General features: G+C 38.8%; 1 protein-coding gene across 2 annotated transcripts in view; it reads left to right on the plus strand.

The window, feature by feature from the left end:
- Rapgef4 (Rap guanine nucleotide exchange factor 4) overlaps window positions 1-15,929 on the plus strand; it is a 222,015-nt gene that overhangs the window by 115,451 nt on the left and 90,635 nt on the right. The window lies entirely within an intron of this gene.

Here is a 15,929-nt window from a genome sequence, read left to right on the forward strand (position 1 = left end):
AATAATGGCTTAGGGCATTTTAGAGAGCAGGCTAAGAAAATGTATTTGTGTTTTCCTGTTGGAACTTTTTGTCTTAATTGATTAATTTACACCACATTAATATTTATTAGTCTTAATAGAGAAGCCAGTGGCTGTATTCAAGGAGACCACTTTTCCAAGTGCTTGTCTAGAAGAAATAATCCATCCAGAGTTGTCTTCGATAAAAGTTTCCTAATTTTGTCAACACATGTGCAGAGCCTCAGTCCATGACTTGGGTGCTCTATTTCAGGAACTGATCAAGAGAAGAGGACCCTAAATGTGAGTGGGTAGGGGAACTTTTGGGCTAAGTTTATAGCACATTTTTATTACCAAAGTATTAAAAAAAATCAAAGGTACAATGTAAATTACGCTATATGCATTTAATAGAGTTTTGTACTTTATGATTACAATCTGAGTAACGTGAAGTTGCTTAAAATTTAGCATTACATGAAAAGCAAGAAATACAAGATTTTATCTAGAAGATGATTATACTTCAGTTAAAAAATGAAACCCTCCAGGCATAGTGGCACATACCTATAATCCCAGCGATTCAGGAGGCTGAGGCAGGAGGACGATGAGTTAAAAGTCAGCCTCAGCAACTTAGCAAGGCCCTAAACAACCTAGCAAGAACCTGTCTCTAAATAAAATATATTTTTTAAAAAGAAGGGGAGCTGGGAATGTGGCTCAGTGGTTAAACACACCTGGGTACAATCCCCAGTACCAAAACCAAAAACAAAACCCCACACTTAGGCAAAAGGGATTAATATGAATATATCACAGTGTTGATCATATTTTGTTTCATATGATTAAAATTGTTATGCTTCCCAATGAGCATGCACTATTTTGTAATGAAAAAGAGTACAAACCAGTAACTCTGAGTGTATGCCTTCCTGCAGTTGATAATCAGACTTTCCAGAGTCTGTTCTCAACACTGATGAATCTATAATGCCCTCACCTGTGGTCTTCCTGCACTTTCTTCCATCTCCTCCCCTCTACAGCTCTCTCTTACAGCCAGACTGGGAGACTCCCAATACCTTAAACTCCCACTTGTGTGACTTGGGCTCCAGCCCATTATGCCATTCTCTTCTTCTCTCCCCATCAAGCCCTGTTCAACCTACAGACCCCATTCAAATCCCATCTCCTCTGGAAGGCTTCCATGAGCCACCTCAGAAAACTGCCTCCTTTCCTGTCAGCCTCGCCCAGCACAAACTTTCTGCCTCTATAAAATACTTGTTTATATGTGACAGTGTTCAGCTAGGTGGGATTTTTGTCTGTCGTACCAGCCAGTACTAGCAGGAGTGTCCCTCTGACCTGGGCAATCCACATCTGTGGCTTAGCACTACTGACATGGAGAGGGGAAGTGGTCATGACTGCCCAGGGTAAATGTTTTCTGACTGTTCATAACCTTAACTTAGTGAACCCACTGTAGCTTCCCCAACAGGGAATGTTAAGTCTGTGCCAATTGAGTTGAATCTATTGCCTGAAAGCCACTTGTGAAAATTCCTGAGCCTTCTAACAGCTTCCGCTTATACCTTCAGGAGCCTGTAGTTGCCTACAGATAACTACTTGCCACTCTCAAAAGCCAGGTCATTGGGCTTACGTGTTAAATCTGAGAAGAATGTGATGGTGTTATATTTGAGAAGAAATATATGAATAATAAAACACATTAGTACTTAATTGTTACTTACGACAATCTGCTATAGAAAATATATGCTTTGCCAGGTATGGCTAGTGTTTAAGTCACACAGCTGTAAAACATTTAATTATAAGCTGATGTTAATACTCTTCTTGTTTTCATTTTTCATGTGTTTACATTCTCTTGAGGGTGTTATTAGTGTCTTAAGCAGGAGATACTTGACATTTGCAATCAGTACTCTTAAACTTCCCCAGAATCACAGAATGGGTGAATGTTTCTGAAAATATTCCTGTGTGGTTGGCCAGGCTCACTCTAGCCAGGTATCCTCCTCCTGAAGCCCACTCTCAGTGGAGGTCAGTGGAGGTAACATTTTTTGTTGGGTGCTTATATGCATTCTCTTTTCCCCTTTAAGGCACTTTCAAAGGAAAACTAAGAGTTAACGGATTTCTGCATATTGGGCTGTGTTCAAGATCACACATGACTAGGTACCACTCAGTGTGAAATTTCAAAATCCCGAGGTCTCCTTTACTTTTATATAGGTTTCATCTGTTTCATGGGGACTTAGTAGATGCTTTTCTGAACACTTTTTAATGAGGATATAAAGTTAATCTCACGTTCTAAAACAGGCTTAGTCTTTTAACTTTTTATTGAAGCCTACCATATACATATAAAAAAGAGCACACCTCATACATTTTCTCACACTCAGGTAATTAGCAATCAGATCAAGACACATCACCATCGTCACAGGAGCCTTCCTCCTGTTTCCTTCTGGCCACTCCCCACTCTCCTGCGTTCTGAGAGAATAGTAATCTATATCAGTGAAAACCATCTTTGTATCCAATCTCTCATTCAGCAGTATGCTTGTGAGATTTATATTGTGTTGTTACATGAAGTTGCAAGTTGTGGGTTGTTGTTGTTGTTGTTTCAGTCAGTTGTGGGAATTTACATTTATTGCCCAATCTGTTGGTGATGGGCTACAGTGAATAGCGCTGTTCTGAATGTCTTAGCATATATCTTTTGGTGAATTTATCTACACATTCTGTTGGGATTTTATGTTGCAGTGGATTTCTGGAGTGTTAGGAACATACATAGGCAGACTTCTAGAAGTCTATTAATTCCTAAAATTATAAGCAGATATTTAGATATATATATGTATGTGCATCTTGAAGTTCGATCAATCACTTTTGTCCAATTCTCAGAAATGTCAACAAACATAGAAAAAGTGACAACTCAACACTGGTCTGTGTGTAGCAAGGGAAAAATAAGAGGAAGTGGAGATGATAGATGAGGATGGTTTTTAGATCTTTATGACAATCTACCTCCTAGAACTGCTTCCACCTGAAGGAGACACAAAGAAAGATCTCAACTTGAAATCAGTGTTGGTTTCTCCTTTCCAACCCCAGTTGGAACTGGAAAGAAATGTTATTCCTAAGAAGAAAGAGGCATAAGTAAAATGGTGTACCAATAATTACTGACATCCAATAAACCTAGATTTTCCCTAACTACCCGTGAAGAGCAAAACTGGAATTTCAGACACGAAAAGAGGAAAAATTCTTTCTCTTTTCATACCACTCACTGCCAAGTAAAAACTCCTCAGAGACTTCTCCACATGGTAGTCAAATAAATACTTAATGAATAATCTGTATGCGCAAAACCCCACAGGAATTCGGAGATAACAAAGACACAATTTTGGTTTTAAGGAGTTCATGGTGTACCCGTAAATAACTGTGGGACAAGCAGTGAAATATGTGCAGGAAGGAGATTCAGGAAAAGCAGAGGGGTTCCCCGGGGCAAGCTCAGGACAAGACTGATATCTGGAGGAAATAAATCCCAAAGAGCCCCTAAAATCGAGGAAACCAAGAAGATCCTTACATGACCATTACTGTCCCTGATGGTTCTTTGAATTGTTTCATCTATTGCACTGATTATGAATCTTGAAATTACCCAGGATGAGAAAAATCACCTGCAGTCAGTTGGGTTTGGTTTCTTTGTTTCCATAGTTTCTGGGATTGTTCCAATGTGTGTCTCCAATTGGGCCAATCTTATTTTTAAACATTTTGTAACCCAAACGTAGGATTATCACCCAAACCTAGCATCATTTACCAGAATAGTCTCCTGGGAACTCTAAGGAATCAGCCTCGCACAGCACCAACACAGTTCTCAGATATCCATGAAGTAAGCTGGTATGTCACTGTAAGTGTGATATCATGTTACCTAATTTTAACGACTAATATATATCCAATGGATTTGTGAACATACTTCCAAATTTTTAAGAAATGGAACCTTACCTTTCTTTTAGGGTGGATAAGGTAGCAGTAATCTTGATTTTTTAAAAAAATATTTTTTTTAGTTGTTGATGTTTAGTTCTTTTATTTATTTATATGTGGTGCTGAGAATTGAACCCAGTGCCACACATATGCTAGGCAAGTGCTCTACACTGAGCTATAACCCCAGCTCCAATCTTGATTTTATATTATATAAACATTCACATTTTTAATATTCATAAGTCTGTATTCTAGATTTAGGTTAACGGCCATTTTTCCTGCTTCATGGCAGAGTGGGAATGCTAACTTTGATTGGCATTATAACACTTTAGAAGCCCTGCCTCCCCGAAAACAGTTCAATCTCAAGCATGTGACCCAAACTGTGCCAGTCTTTGCAAACTCTGTTTTTTGTCTGTTTGTTTGTTTTTTGTTTTTGTTTTGTTTTTTGGTGAGAGTAGCAGGGGAGGTTCTGGGTTTGGGGAGTCCATTGCACATACTTGAGAGTGTCAGGGATATGGTGGCAGTGGCTGTGTGGCTGGGCCTTGCTCCTGGCTGTGTTATCCTTCAGCCTGTTCTGTGGTTCTTCCAGAAAACCTGAGATTTTTATTATCTGTTAATAAATCTCTGTGCTGCCTTAACTACCTAGAATAAGGACATAAACTGTTATACCCAATAAATATTAAAGACACTTTATGCAATTGAAATTTAGATTCACATTGTAAACATTTTCCAATCCTAATTTCATAAATATGGAATGTGATTATTCTTGCCTTATTCCTCTAGGATGGTAATATAAGGATTATGTGTGTTTTACCTATTCTTGGAAACCTTATTAAATGTTTATATAATGAATTTGGTTGAGATGAGTTATTTTTAATTTAGAAATTTTGAAGTGTGTTATTTGTTAATATTAAGTATATTATTCAAATACCTCTACAGGCCAAATACATTTTCTTTGATAGATTATAAATATGTGATTTTCATGGAAGGTACTTGAGTATTTGGAAAAATAAAAGCACAAGCGGTTGGGAAATTATTCCTTTAACTAGAAAACATATTGGTTTATTTGGGTAATGGAAATATTGTTCGGGTGATAACCTCATGATTTTATCAACTAGACTCAGTCTTTAGGAAACACCCACATTTTAATGGTGGGTTATGAAGTCATGGATCCAAAGGGTGCTTCTGGTTCTCATTAGATTCTCTGATGTTCAAAATGCGGTTCACACCCCAGCGGCATCAACACCATTGGCAGAAATGGAGAAACTTAGGTCCCAGACCAGTGGAACCAAAATGTGCCTTTTAAATATATCCTTATGTGATTCATGCCAGTATTAAAATTTGCAAAGTGTTGATTGCCTGTGTCATGTATCAGACACACAACCCAGTCCATTAGAACAAGGAGAGTCAGAGGAAGAGGGGCATTCCTAACAGCCTCTGTCAGTGTCTACTCAGTGGCAACTTTCAGAACTCAGCAATGCAAACAGCCAGTCCTTCTCCACTCAAGGTTCCTGTGTACACCTGGCTGCCTAAGTTGCCCCCCAGTTTTCTCTTTGTTCACCAATACATGGGTCAGCTAGAATGAATGAACGAAGGAAGAAATACTTCCATTTATTCAATAGATAACTTGTTGAGTAGTTCTGTGTGCCCAGAGCTGGGGGCAAAACAAGGAGCCAAATGAAATTGTTTTTCTCATAGAACTCCAATTTCGGTGGAGAAACATACGTATGTCATGTGTTAAGTGCTATAGTAAGAGGGATAAAGAGAGCCTGGTTTGGGGCAGGGACAGGTAGAGTAGCCTCTCCAGGAAGGTGTGTTTGAATAGAGACCTAAAGGAAGTAAGGGTGTGAGCCCTGGGGCCATCTGGGAAAAGAGTGTCCAGGCAGACGGAAGAGTGGGGATTGGACTGAGTAGGGAGGCTGGAGAGCAGAGATGAGATCAGAGAGGTAACAAGGAGCCAAAAGATAGATTACATACTCCAGAGTTCTGTTTTCACTCTGCATGGGAGAAGTAGCCATTGGAGGATTTTAGGCAGAGCAACATGATGTGACCCATGCCTTATAGGCTATGGGGTTGGGAGGATAGAAGTGTGCAGACCTCCTAGGACACTATCACAATCTGTAGGCAAGAGATGACCATGATTTGGACAAAGCACGTGTGGCTGTCGGGTACTTGAGCTACAGGTAATAAGACTTAGGAACTGAATTTTCTCCATTTTAATTAATGTAAGTATAAATGCCTACATGAAGGCTAGTGGTGAATATGCTGGCCAGCATTATTCTAGCAGTGACATCACAGCATCTTTTACTTCCTCTGCAGTACTAGTGCAAGGCAGGGCTGGCAGACAGGCTGTACTTAATAGTAATCAATTGCTTAAGGATGAGACCATTTCTCTGGCCCTTTCTGGTCCTAAATATGCGACTCTATGCACCCAAGAGAGTTCTGGCCTTCCCCATTGTCTTCCATGTGGTTGCCACTGCAGTTAGTGATTTGAGGACTTTTGAGTCCTATAGGTCATCCACTGTATTTTTAGCACATGTTTCATGAACTCTGAGAAACAGAGTTTCAGAAAAATAAGAGACACTCTGATTTCCAGTGTTCTGTCTCAATGTACTATGCTCTTTGACATTTAAACTGTGCAGTGATGTAGAATTTTGGAAAATTGTCAACACGCTCTGTGCAAAACATCTAAAGGATTTACCAAAGACCTGCTGCAAAATAGGTTCACCATAACTATAACTGTTTTCTTTTTTTAAAGTCATGTAAGAAATGGTGTGATGCATTCTCATTAAAAAATTAGAACAAATTACAAGTCTATAGAGGAAAATATTCAAGTGTCCTTTACCACAGCCACCTCCATGGCTATTGTGAAACCTTCACATTCCCATTCCCTTTCCTGTCCTTAATCTGTTGTTTCCTTTTAATCCTTTATATACTTATAATATGTAATGTGTGTAATATATCTGCAAACATGTAGAGTTTGATATAAATGAAATTATGTTATATGTATTTTTCTGAGACTTGCTTTTTAAATTCAAGTCTTAGGCATCTTTGCATGTAGTAAATACACTATAGAAACATATAATTTTTTAATGACTGAAGAGTATGGTGCCTGTAGACTTGGATAGATCTAGGTTCTGTCTCTTTTGGAAGAACATAATGTCTAGTTGGTTGTGTTTATTAGCTGCTACAGATACTTTATACCTAAGTGTCTTAATTCGTAAGAGTGGCAAAATGGCCATATTTTAAGTTGATCATTTTCTTGTTTGCTGAAACAATTTTATAAGGCCTACCTTCATCAATTGTGTAGTTACCCAGGGGAACATTTTATATAGGAGGCACAGAATAAGTGCCTTGTTCTTTTTATTTACTCAATTTATAAGATGATGAATTTGTTCTTGCTCATAATGAAGTTTACTGATTAGTTTCCCATTATTATTATAAACTCATGATTTTAAACATATTTGATGGACTTCAGTCCATCCTAAATGTTATACTAATTGAAGATCAAAGGTTCTGAGTCCTTTTATAGTCTTTGATAGCTTCCTTACCTTGTACATTTCATACCCCTGTAATCAGTCATTTCTCCCCCAAAAAAATCCTGGATTTTTTTCTATACCATGCGAATGGAATTTCAAACCTCAAGATATTCAAGGATATTGGTTTGATCATTGTTTTGAAACTATCTATCTTTTCTCCTATAGTGAGATCCCTGGGTTTTCAAGGAAACAGGGATAATAAAATATCCTATAACTTCTTAGTGCCTTTTTCTTTCATTACACATGCACTTGCTTCAGGTTAGCAATGTTAAATGTTAATCAATAAATGGTTGTTAAATAAATTATGACATAACCATACAATGACATACCATGCACCTACCAAAAATCACACATAAGTTCAAAAATAGAGCTAGGTAGCTCTTTATGTTCTTATGAATCAATCTCTACATACATCGTTAAGTGAAAAAAGCGAGGTTCAGGATGATGTGAATACCACTTGTGCAGGAGAGGAGTTGAGGAGGTAATATATATTTATATTGGTTTGGATATGCCAATTAATTCAGTATTTTAGCATAGGAACATTTTCTAAATGTGTTCTACAAATCACTTGCCATTGGAACATATGCACCAGCAGCCTGACACCCCAGCTTCAGAGAAAGAAGATCTTCTTTATTTACTTTATTTAAAAATATTTTTAAAATCTCAAAACTCTCAGTACCTGCCAGCTTTAAATTTGAGATTGTAAAGGCAAACATCATCATGTTCTAGTGTTGTGTTAACAAGCAGCAATCCATAAAAGTGTCAAGCCTTGAACTACATCTCTAAATCTTACATTCACTTTGTTTCCCTAAAGTGCTAAGCAGGATTCCCAAATTTGGGCTTTATTGCCAGAATTGCTTGTAATGGAAATAAGGGTGAATGAGGAAGCCAAGCCAAAGATTTGTAAAAAGAGAAGGGAGTGTGGATTTAATAATTCCTCACAGAGTTAATATTCTCATAAAACTTAAAATTATAAGGGTTGATACTCCAAAGTGGGCAGTGGCCTCTGTGGAATATTATGGTTGATTTCTGTGCATCTCTTAGCTGAAGATTTAGTAGTGATCCATTGGTTTTGTCATTATGAGAAAGTTTGGGCCTGATCAGGCTAACTTGTAAGAAAAAAAAAAAAAAAAAAAGCAAGCACTGTGTAAGAACTCGAAGAGAACTAACTATTCCAACTGGTAAAAAGGGGTGCCTCTCTGAAGTTAGCATTTTGTTTTTCACCTCCAAATATCTGGCTTAGGAATGTCTGATAGGTGTAGATACATCACACAGAAAACAAACTCAGGAGATCCTATATATTAAAAATTAATAATAAAATGGAGCTGTCTCCCACCTCTGGAAGAAATCAAAAGCAATCTTACGTTGTCCGTCAGAACCTAACAGGATCCTTCTGAGGACATGCTCTCTTCAGGCATTCCACGGGGGTGTGTCAACTAGAAGTATTTTCTAGTGCATGTTGGGTAGTAGGACCACCTTTGTCCTGGAAGCACTGCCTGGGACCAAACTGTAGACATCAGTTTCTCTGATTTACAAGCCACTTCAAAAAATACCAGGACATATTTATATACACTTGGTGGGCTTGAAAAGTCTCAACTCAGTGAAATGATTTCCTGCCATTCCTGCCCACAGGAACTGTGTGAAGTGGAAAGTCTTCTTTCCCACTGGTATTTAGCAACCGTAAAAACACCTCAGTCTTAATCCATAAGTGTTTTGTCACTCAGGTCCTGTAAAGCATTATTTCAGCCATTAGGGGTTGGTCGTGATCATTTTTTAAACTTGCAACTCTTGCTGGATTAGGATCCCTGAAGAGACTGGGACCCGCTTTTCCCACTTCTGCCCATTTTGTTCCTGCATCTCAGATGCTGGTGTCTTGAGGAAGAAGAGGAGGAAAGACATTGCTTTTTTGGTCATCCCTTGCTTTGGGGGTCACTGCTGCTGATTTGTTTGCTCATGGACTGCAGATGATGTAGGTGTGAGTGGAAACCCAGAAGATAGGCTCTACTGGTGATTAAACAGCCTTCAGCTACAGCTGTCAAAGGCCCTGCAACACATTACCTGTAGAGTTCACAAAAAAAAAAAAAAAAAAAAAGCATTTCTAAACAACATCCCATTTTTGCTAAAATTCTAGTGAAGATTCAGTGGGGGAATATTTTAAAAGCTTATGTAATTACTTCTGATGAGCTTTATTCTGTTTTTCTGCTCCTGAATAATTTTTTTTTTAAAAATAAACTTTACTTTTTAGGACTGTTTTGATTTTCCAAACAAAACAAACAAAAAAGCAAACAGTAAGGGCATTTTCATATACTTCTTTACACCTAAGTTTCTCCATTATTGACATCTTATTACTTGAACCAATATTAAAACACTATCAACTAAAATTTCTAGTGTGCTGATCTTGTTAGTTTTACCTGAAGTCTTTTTTTCTGACCCAGATTAGCTTCCAGGACAGCACATTTCATTTGGACACTAATGTTTTCAGGTTCCTGGAGGCTGTACAGTTTCTCAAACTAACCTTGAATGACTCTGACAGTTTGGGTTTTTTTGGTTTTGGGTTTTGAACTGGGAGTTTAACCCAGGGGTGCACTGAAACACTGAGCCATATCTCCAGCCCTTTTAAATATTTTATTTAGAGACAGGGTCTCACTAAGTTGCTTAGGGCCTTGCTAAATTATTGAGGCTGGCTTTGAACTTGCAGTCCTCCAGCCTCAGCCTTCCATGCTGCTGGGATTACAGGTGTGCACCACCATGCCCAGTTTTAAGGAGTACATCTAAGAAACTATTATAACCAAGAGGAAGACTTTGTAGAAGTATCCCTTGGTTGAGAATCATCAGATGTCTTCTCATTATTAGACTGGAGCTGTGGGTCTGGGGAGAAGAAAAACATAGAGATCAAATGCCATTTTTTTTCACATCACCTTGACATGACTTATCACTGTGATGGTGACCCTGATCACCGAGGTAGTGTTGACCACTGTACTCTTCTGTGCATGCTTAGGAAGGAAGTCATTATGCATAGCCACACTGAAAGAGCTGGGAGTTCTGATCCATCTCTTTGAGGGCTCAGTAGCTACATAAATTATTTGGAATTCTTTTTATGGGAAATTTATCTGTTCTCCCTCATTTATTTGTTAATTCAGTCATATATATATATATATATATATATATACACACACACACATACACACACACATACATATATATATGCATACATACACATATATATGTATATATGTGTAAGTGTGTGTGTATATATATATAATCTCACTATGGACTCATGGATATTTGGAACCATTTTCTAGTCATGGCAGATTTTTTTGTTTCTTTTCCTGCTGTCATTTTGGTTTTGAGACTTTTATATGATTTGTCTCTTCTATTAGCACATCAAATAATACAATTAAATTTTAACATTAAAATTTTAATGCTTTAGAGCTTGCAGTCCTTTCTAACTAATCTAAGTTCACCTTGAAATAACCTTGTAGCACTTCACATATAGCACAGGTTCCCAAAGCACATTATTCCCAATCCCTTCCTTCTATCAGTATTTTTGATATCCATTTCACTTATTCATATTCTAGAATCATTATGTTGCTCTTATTTCTACTTCAAAGTTATCATTTAGATCAATTAAGAATGGTAAAAATAAGCCAGGCATGGTGGCACATGCCTATTATCCCAGAAGCTCAGGTGGCTGAGAAAGGACGATCAAAGCCAGCCTCATCAAAAGTGAGGCACTAAGCAACTCAGTGAGACCCTGTCTCTAAATAAAATACAAACTAGGGTTGGGGACGTGGCTCAGTGTCTGAGTGTCCCTAAGTTCAATCCCCAGTACCAGCCCCCCTCCCAAAAAAAAGCATGGTAAAAATTTAAAAATTTATTTTGTCTTCATTAATTCCTTTTCTGATTTTCTTCATGCTTCATGGAAGTTCGAGTTTCTGACCTCTATTATTTTCCTTTTCCCTGGGGAATTTATTTTAATATTTCTTGCAGGACTGGTCTACTAGCCATTAATTCCCTTAGTTTTTGTTCATTGGAAATGGTCTGTATTTCCCTTTTTTTTTAATGGTAAACACATATTCTAAAATCTACCATCTAAATCATTTTTAAGTTTATAGTTCAGTTGTTCTCCTTCACTTTTGAAGGATAATTTTGCTGGATATAGAATTCTACGTTGGTGCATTTGTTTGTTTCAACATTTAAGGTAGTTCACTCTGCTCTCCTTGTGCTTACGTGGTTTCTGACAAAAATTCCTGTGTAATTCTGATGCTTGTTTTTCTACTGTAAGTTGGTGTTTTCATCTGGCCTCTTTCAAAAGGTCCTCTCTCTTAGGTTTTCTGTAATTGGAATGTGACATGGTAAGGTATAGGTTTTGGTTATTTATCCTGCTTTGTGCTTTCTGTGCTCCCTGGATATGTGGTTTGGGGTCTGTCATTAATTTGGGGAAATTATCAGCCATTATTGCTCCAAATATTTCTTCTGTTCCATTCTCTCTTTCCTATTTCTTCTTCTTTTGTTATTCCAATTACATGTGTGTTTTGCCATTGTCTCAATGTTCTTGGATATTCTGGGTGTTTTTTCTTGGAGAATGGTTCTCATTATTTTTTCTGATCTGGTTGGGAAATTTCTGTCAACCCATCTTCAGGATCATTAAATCTTTCCTTAGCTTTGTCCTCTGCCTTTATATTGCAAAGTTTTTGTGGTTTTGGGATTTCCTTTGAGTTCTTCTCAGAGTTTCTTACCCAATAGATTCTTGCATATTGCCTCAAGTTCCCATTAGTATTATCAGTGGAATAAAATTCCATAGGTAACATATTATTTATACTCCATGTAAATTTCCTGTCTGACAGTTCCAAAATTTCTGTCACATCTATCTCATTCTGATGCTTAATTTATATGTTGGGCTCTGTGTGTGTGTTTTACCTTTAAGCCTGCCTTGTAATTTGTTTTGTTGAAAGCCAGACATCATGCCAGTCATGGACATTGAGATTCATAGGCCATTAGCATGAGGTTTTTTGTTAATCTGGCTAGGAGATTGGTGGTATTTAATGTTTGCTGTAATTGTGTCCAAGGCTTCAAATTCTTCTTGTGTCCTTACTTTGTCTCTCTGCATGTCTCTGGGCTTCCCTAAGAATCCCTCCTTAGGCAGAGTCTGCATCTTACAGTCCTTGCAGTAAGATCTACTGGTGTACTAGAGGGACGTGGGGAAGGGGTAGGTAGTGTCCCATTAACAGACTGTGACTATCACAACTTTCTTATTCTCTTTTTCCCACTTTAGTTGATGCAGAAAAGCTAGAGAAGGGCTAGAGTCAGAGAGGCACCCTTCCCCCAGGTGGGATAAGACTCTAATAAAGTCTTCTCTCTAGAGAATAGGCCTTTGCTATGGAGAATGTTCTGGATGTATTTCACAATGGTTACACTTCCTGTCCCCATGCCAAAGCACTGGGAGATCTTTTTTGGTTCTTTCCCCTGAGAACCTACTGTGATCAAAGTAGGACAAGTTCACAAACTTGCAGATGGTGGAGGGGTGTACCCCCATCCCCAGGGTTCTCACTCTCAAGCTAATCCACACTCCAATTCCTGCATTTTCATCAGAACTGCCATTTGTGTGTCTCACCAGTGTGTGGCTTCTGTTCCAGATAAGCACGTCTTGGCTGAGCCTGAATTCTCCTCTCTCTCCAGATTTTGGGGAACAGTTTGCTCTACAACCTCAGAGCCTTCCAGCTCTGATAAGCCTAAGAGAAGTCTTTATTTTCACTTTGTTCAGCCCTTTCTTATTGTAAGGACACAAGGGCCAACTTTTAAGCTCTTTACTTATCCAAGATGAAACTGAAAGTCTGTAAGCCAGTTTGAATTAGGAAGACTGGCGGGAAAGAAGAGCCAATAGATAGAAACCCAAAAAAGTCTATAGGTGATTTCTATTATTTCACAAATGGAAAGACTTACGTGGTTATTTCAAAGTGGCAAAATCCACCTCTAAATCTGACTTAAGTCCTGAATTTCATTTCATCTGATCAGCACCAAGGAGGGATAACATTGTGATAATTATCATAAGACTTACATTTCAAAGATCTCAGTAGTAGTATTTTGAAATAACGAAACAAGAGACTCCTTAAAGTGTACCATTTTCACTAAAAAAAAAAAAAAAAAAAAAAAAAAGATTTATATTCCCACTACTTCCTAGAGATTTTGTCATCTGAAATAAGAAAAGGGGGAATTTGAAATCCACAGTGCGGTAGCATTCATTAGTGCATTCAGATGGTCGCACTAATTGTTTAACCCATTGAAGTCCTGCTTTCCCTGCTCATTTAGACCAAGCACCTTCTCCGAGCCCCGTACTTTGGCCTGTTGTGTTGCTCTGCGCGCCATCAGCCTTCATTAAATCCTCAAATCCAGCTGGATGTGGGTGGACTCTCGTGACTTTTTGTTGCTCTGCATTGCCAGAGTTCTGCCACAAGCTTTGTGTCCCAATCTAGCTTGTTATTCTCATCTCTTGGCTTAAGATGTTGTGCCTTGCAAAAGGCTTTTGCGAGCAAATACTTGAGTAAAAGGAATTACTCCCCTTTCAAAAGGGTCTGAATATGGTTTTTCACGAAGGCCTATTACAGGGTCTTATGCCTCATTATAATCTGCTGGGGAGTTATTGTGCATCTTGTAATGCAGGCTAAATTCATATTTTCCATCACCTGATTAGTATTTCTGAATTGGCTCTGGTGCCAAAAGGAATATTTTCCCTTCCTGTTTCTCCCTTTCAGTAGTAATATAAACATAATAAAAAGCAGTAGAAAGAGCATCCCCTTTCCAGAAACAAACAAAAACCAATTACGGTCAATCCTGAGGGAAGTCTTCAGAGGAGGCGGCCAAGAAAAGCCGAGCAAGAGCTGAATGCCTCTGCCTTTATCTGTCCTCCCTGCCTAGCTTTTAGGATCACATTTTCACAGCCCAGTTTGGATTCTTTCATGCCCAGGTAGGAAGGAAAATTTTTTATCAACACATGATTGATGTGTTGAAATGTATGAAATTTAATCGGAGAGGGATCCATTGCTTGTAGGGCTCTTTGTGATTTTGTGCATTCTGGCTATAGGTCAAATCCGGGGGTAGGTCTAGGAAACAGACAATCACTAATGAAGCCCCTGCTCTCGAATGGCTTCCATTCAAGCTCCACCTGCCTTCCTTGCCTAGCCAACAGGAGATCCCTGAAGGATATGGGGCAGCAAGCTGGGGTTCTGCAGGTGGGAGCCCCTGCCCAGGCTGTGGCTGCTGCAACCCTGCTGTGCTGTGCAGGGCCTTGGAGCTCTTCCTTGCCCCTCCTGTGCTCTGCTGGGCACGACAAGGGGACTGCCTCTGGAACATGTTTCCTGGGTTCCCCTGTCCTTGGTTTTTGCCTTTTGGTTGGTTTACTTGCTTTGATTCTCACTGATGTCACCATACTTCTTGTTTCCCTCTTCTGTTTAACCTGATCATTTATAAAATAAAATTATTTTCCCTATTTCTCTGGTTCTGGCTGGAGGGAAATTAGACACTAGAAGGTCTCACCTCCCTCTTGGCCATGGGAGGGTGGCAGCATCGCCAGTATCCGCTAGAACACCTGGCTTAAGCCCTGGAACTGCTTCTTCCTCTCTCTATCCCTGCTTAACGAATGTCAGGGTCAACTCAGAGCTGTCTGACTTCCCAGCTGTTCCACCACCTGTAAACTACTTCCTAACCTTTAATTCCTTCTGTGATCAGTCCTTCAACTGGCTTCCATTTTCCCAAGTGGACTCTACTGCTGTCCCTCTCCTTGGTATATTTACTTTAGCCCTGATGCAACAGCCCCTCAATGCTAAATATTTCATTATTGTGAAGTTGCTTTTTAAAAAGTTGTTCATGACCAAGCATGATGCATGATGCCAGTGTGGAATCTCAGGAAATCATTAGAAACATTTTTAAAAATATTTTTAGTTGTAGATGGACAACAATATCTTTATTTTATTTTATTTTTTTAATGTGGTGCTGAGGATCGAACCCAGTGCCTCACATGTGCTAGTTGTAGATGGACAACAATATCTTTATTTTATTTTATTTTTTTAATGTGGTGCTGAGGATCGAACCCAGTGCCTCACATGTGCTAGGCAAGTGCTCTATCCCTGAGTTACAACCCCAGCGCTCCATAGAAATTTTTACTGCTGGAAATTCCTGAGATCAAGTCTAATGACTGATAACCTGGAAGAACTTAAATGCACTTTTCTCAGTGAACTTTAACTCTTTCAAACCATGAGCCAAGATGTCTCTAAAGGAAAAGGACAGGTGAGATGGGGTAGTTGTACCTGCAGTGTAAACACTAGAATGAGGTAAGCCTGGATTCGACACTCAGCAATTCCAGTTTTTTGCTGTGTGAGCTCAGGCCAGTCCCTACATGTCTGTGGTTGTAGTTTTCTCAGTAATAATAATAAAATAAGGAGAGAGCACAGAAAAAGGATCATGGTGCATGATTTG

Source organism: Urocitellus parryii, chromosome 1 (assembly GCF_045843805.1).
Source record: "Urocitellus parryii isolate mUroPar1 chromosome 1, mUroPar1.hap1, whole genome shotgun sequence".
NCBI classification, from domain to species: domain Eukaryota; kingdom Metazoa; phylum Chordata; class Mammalia; order Rodentia; family Sciuridae; genus Urocitellus; species Urocitellus parryii.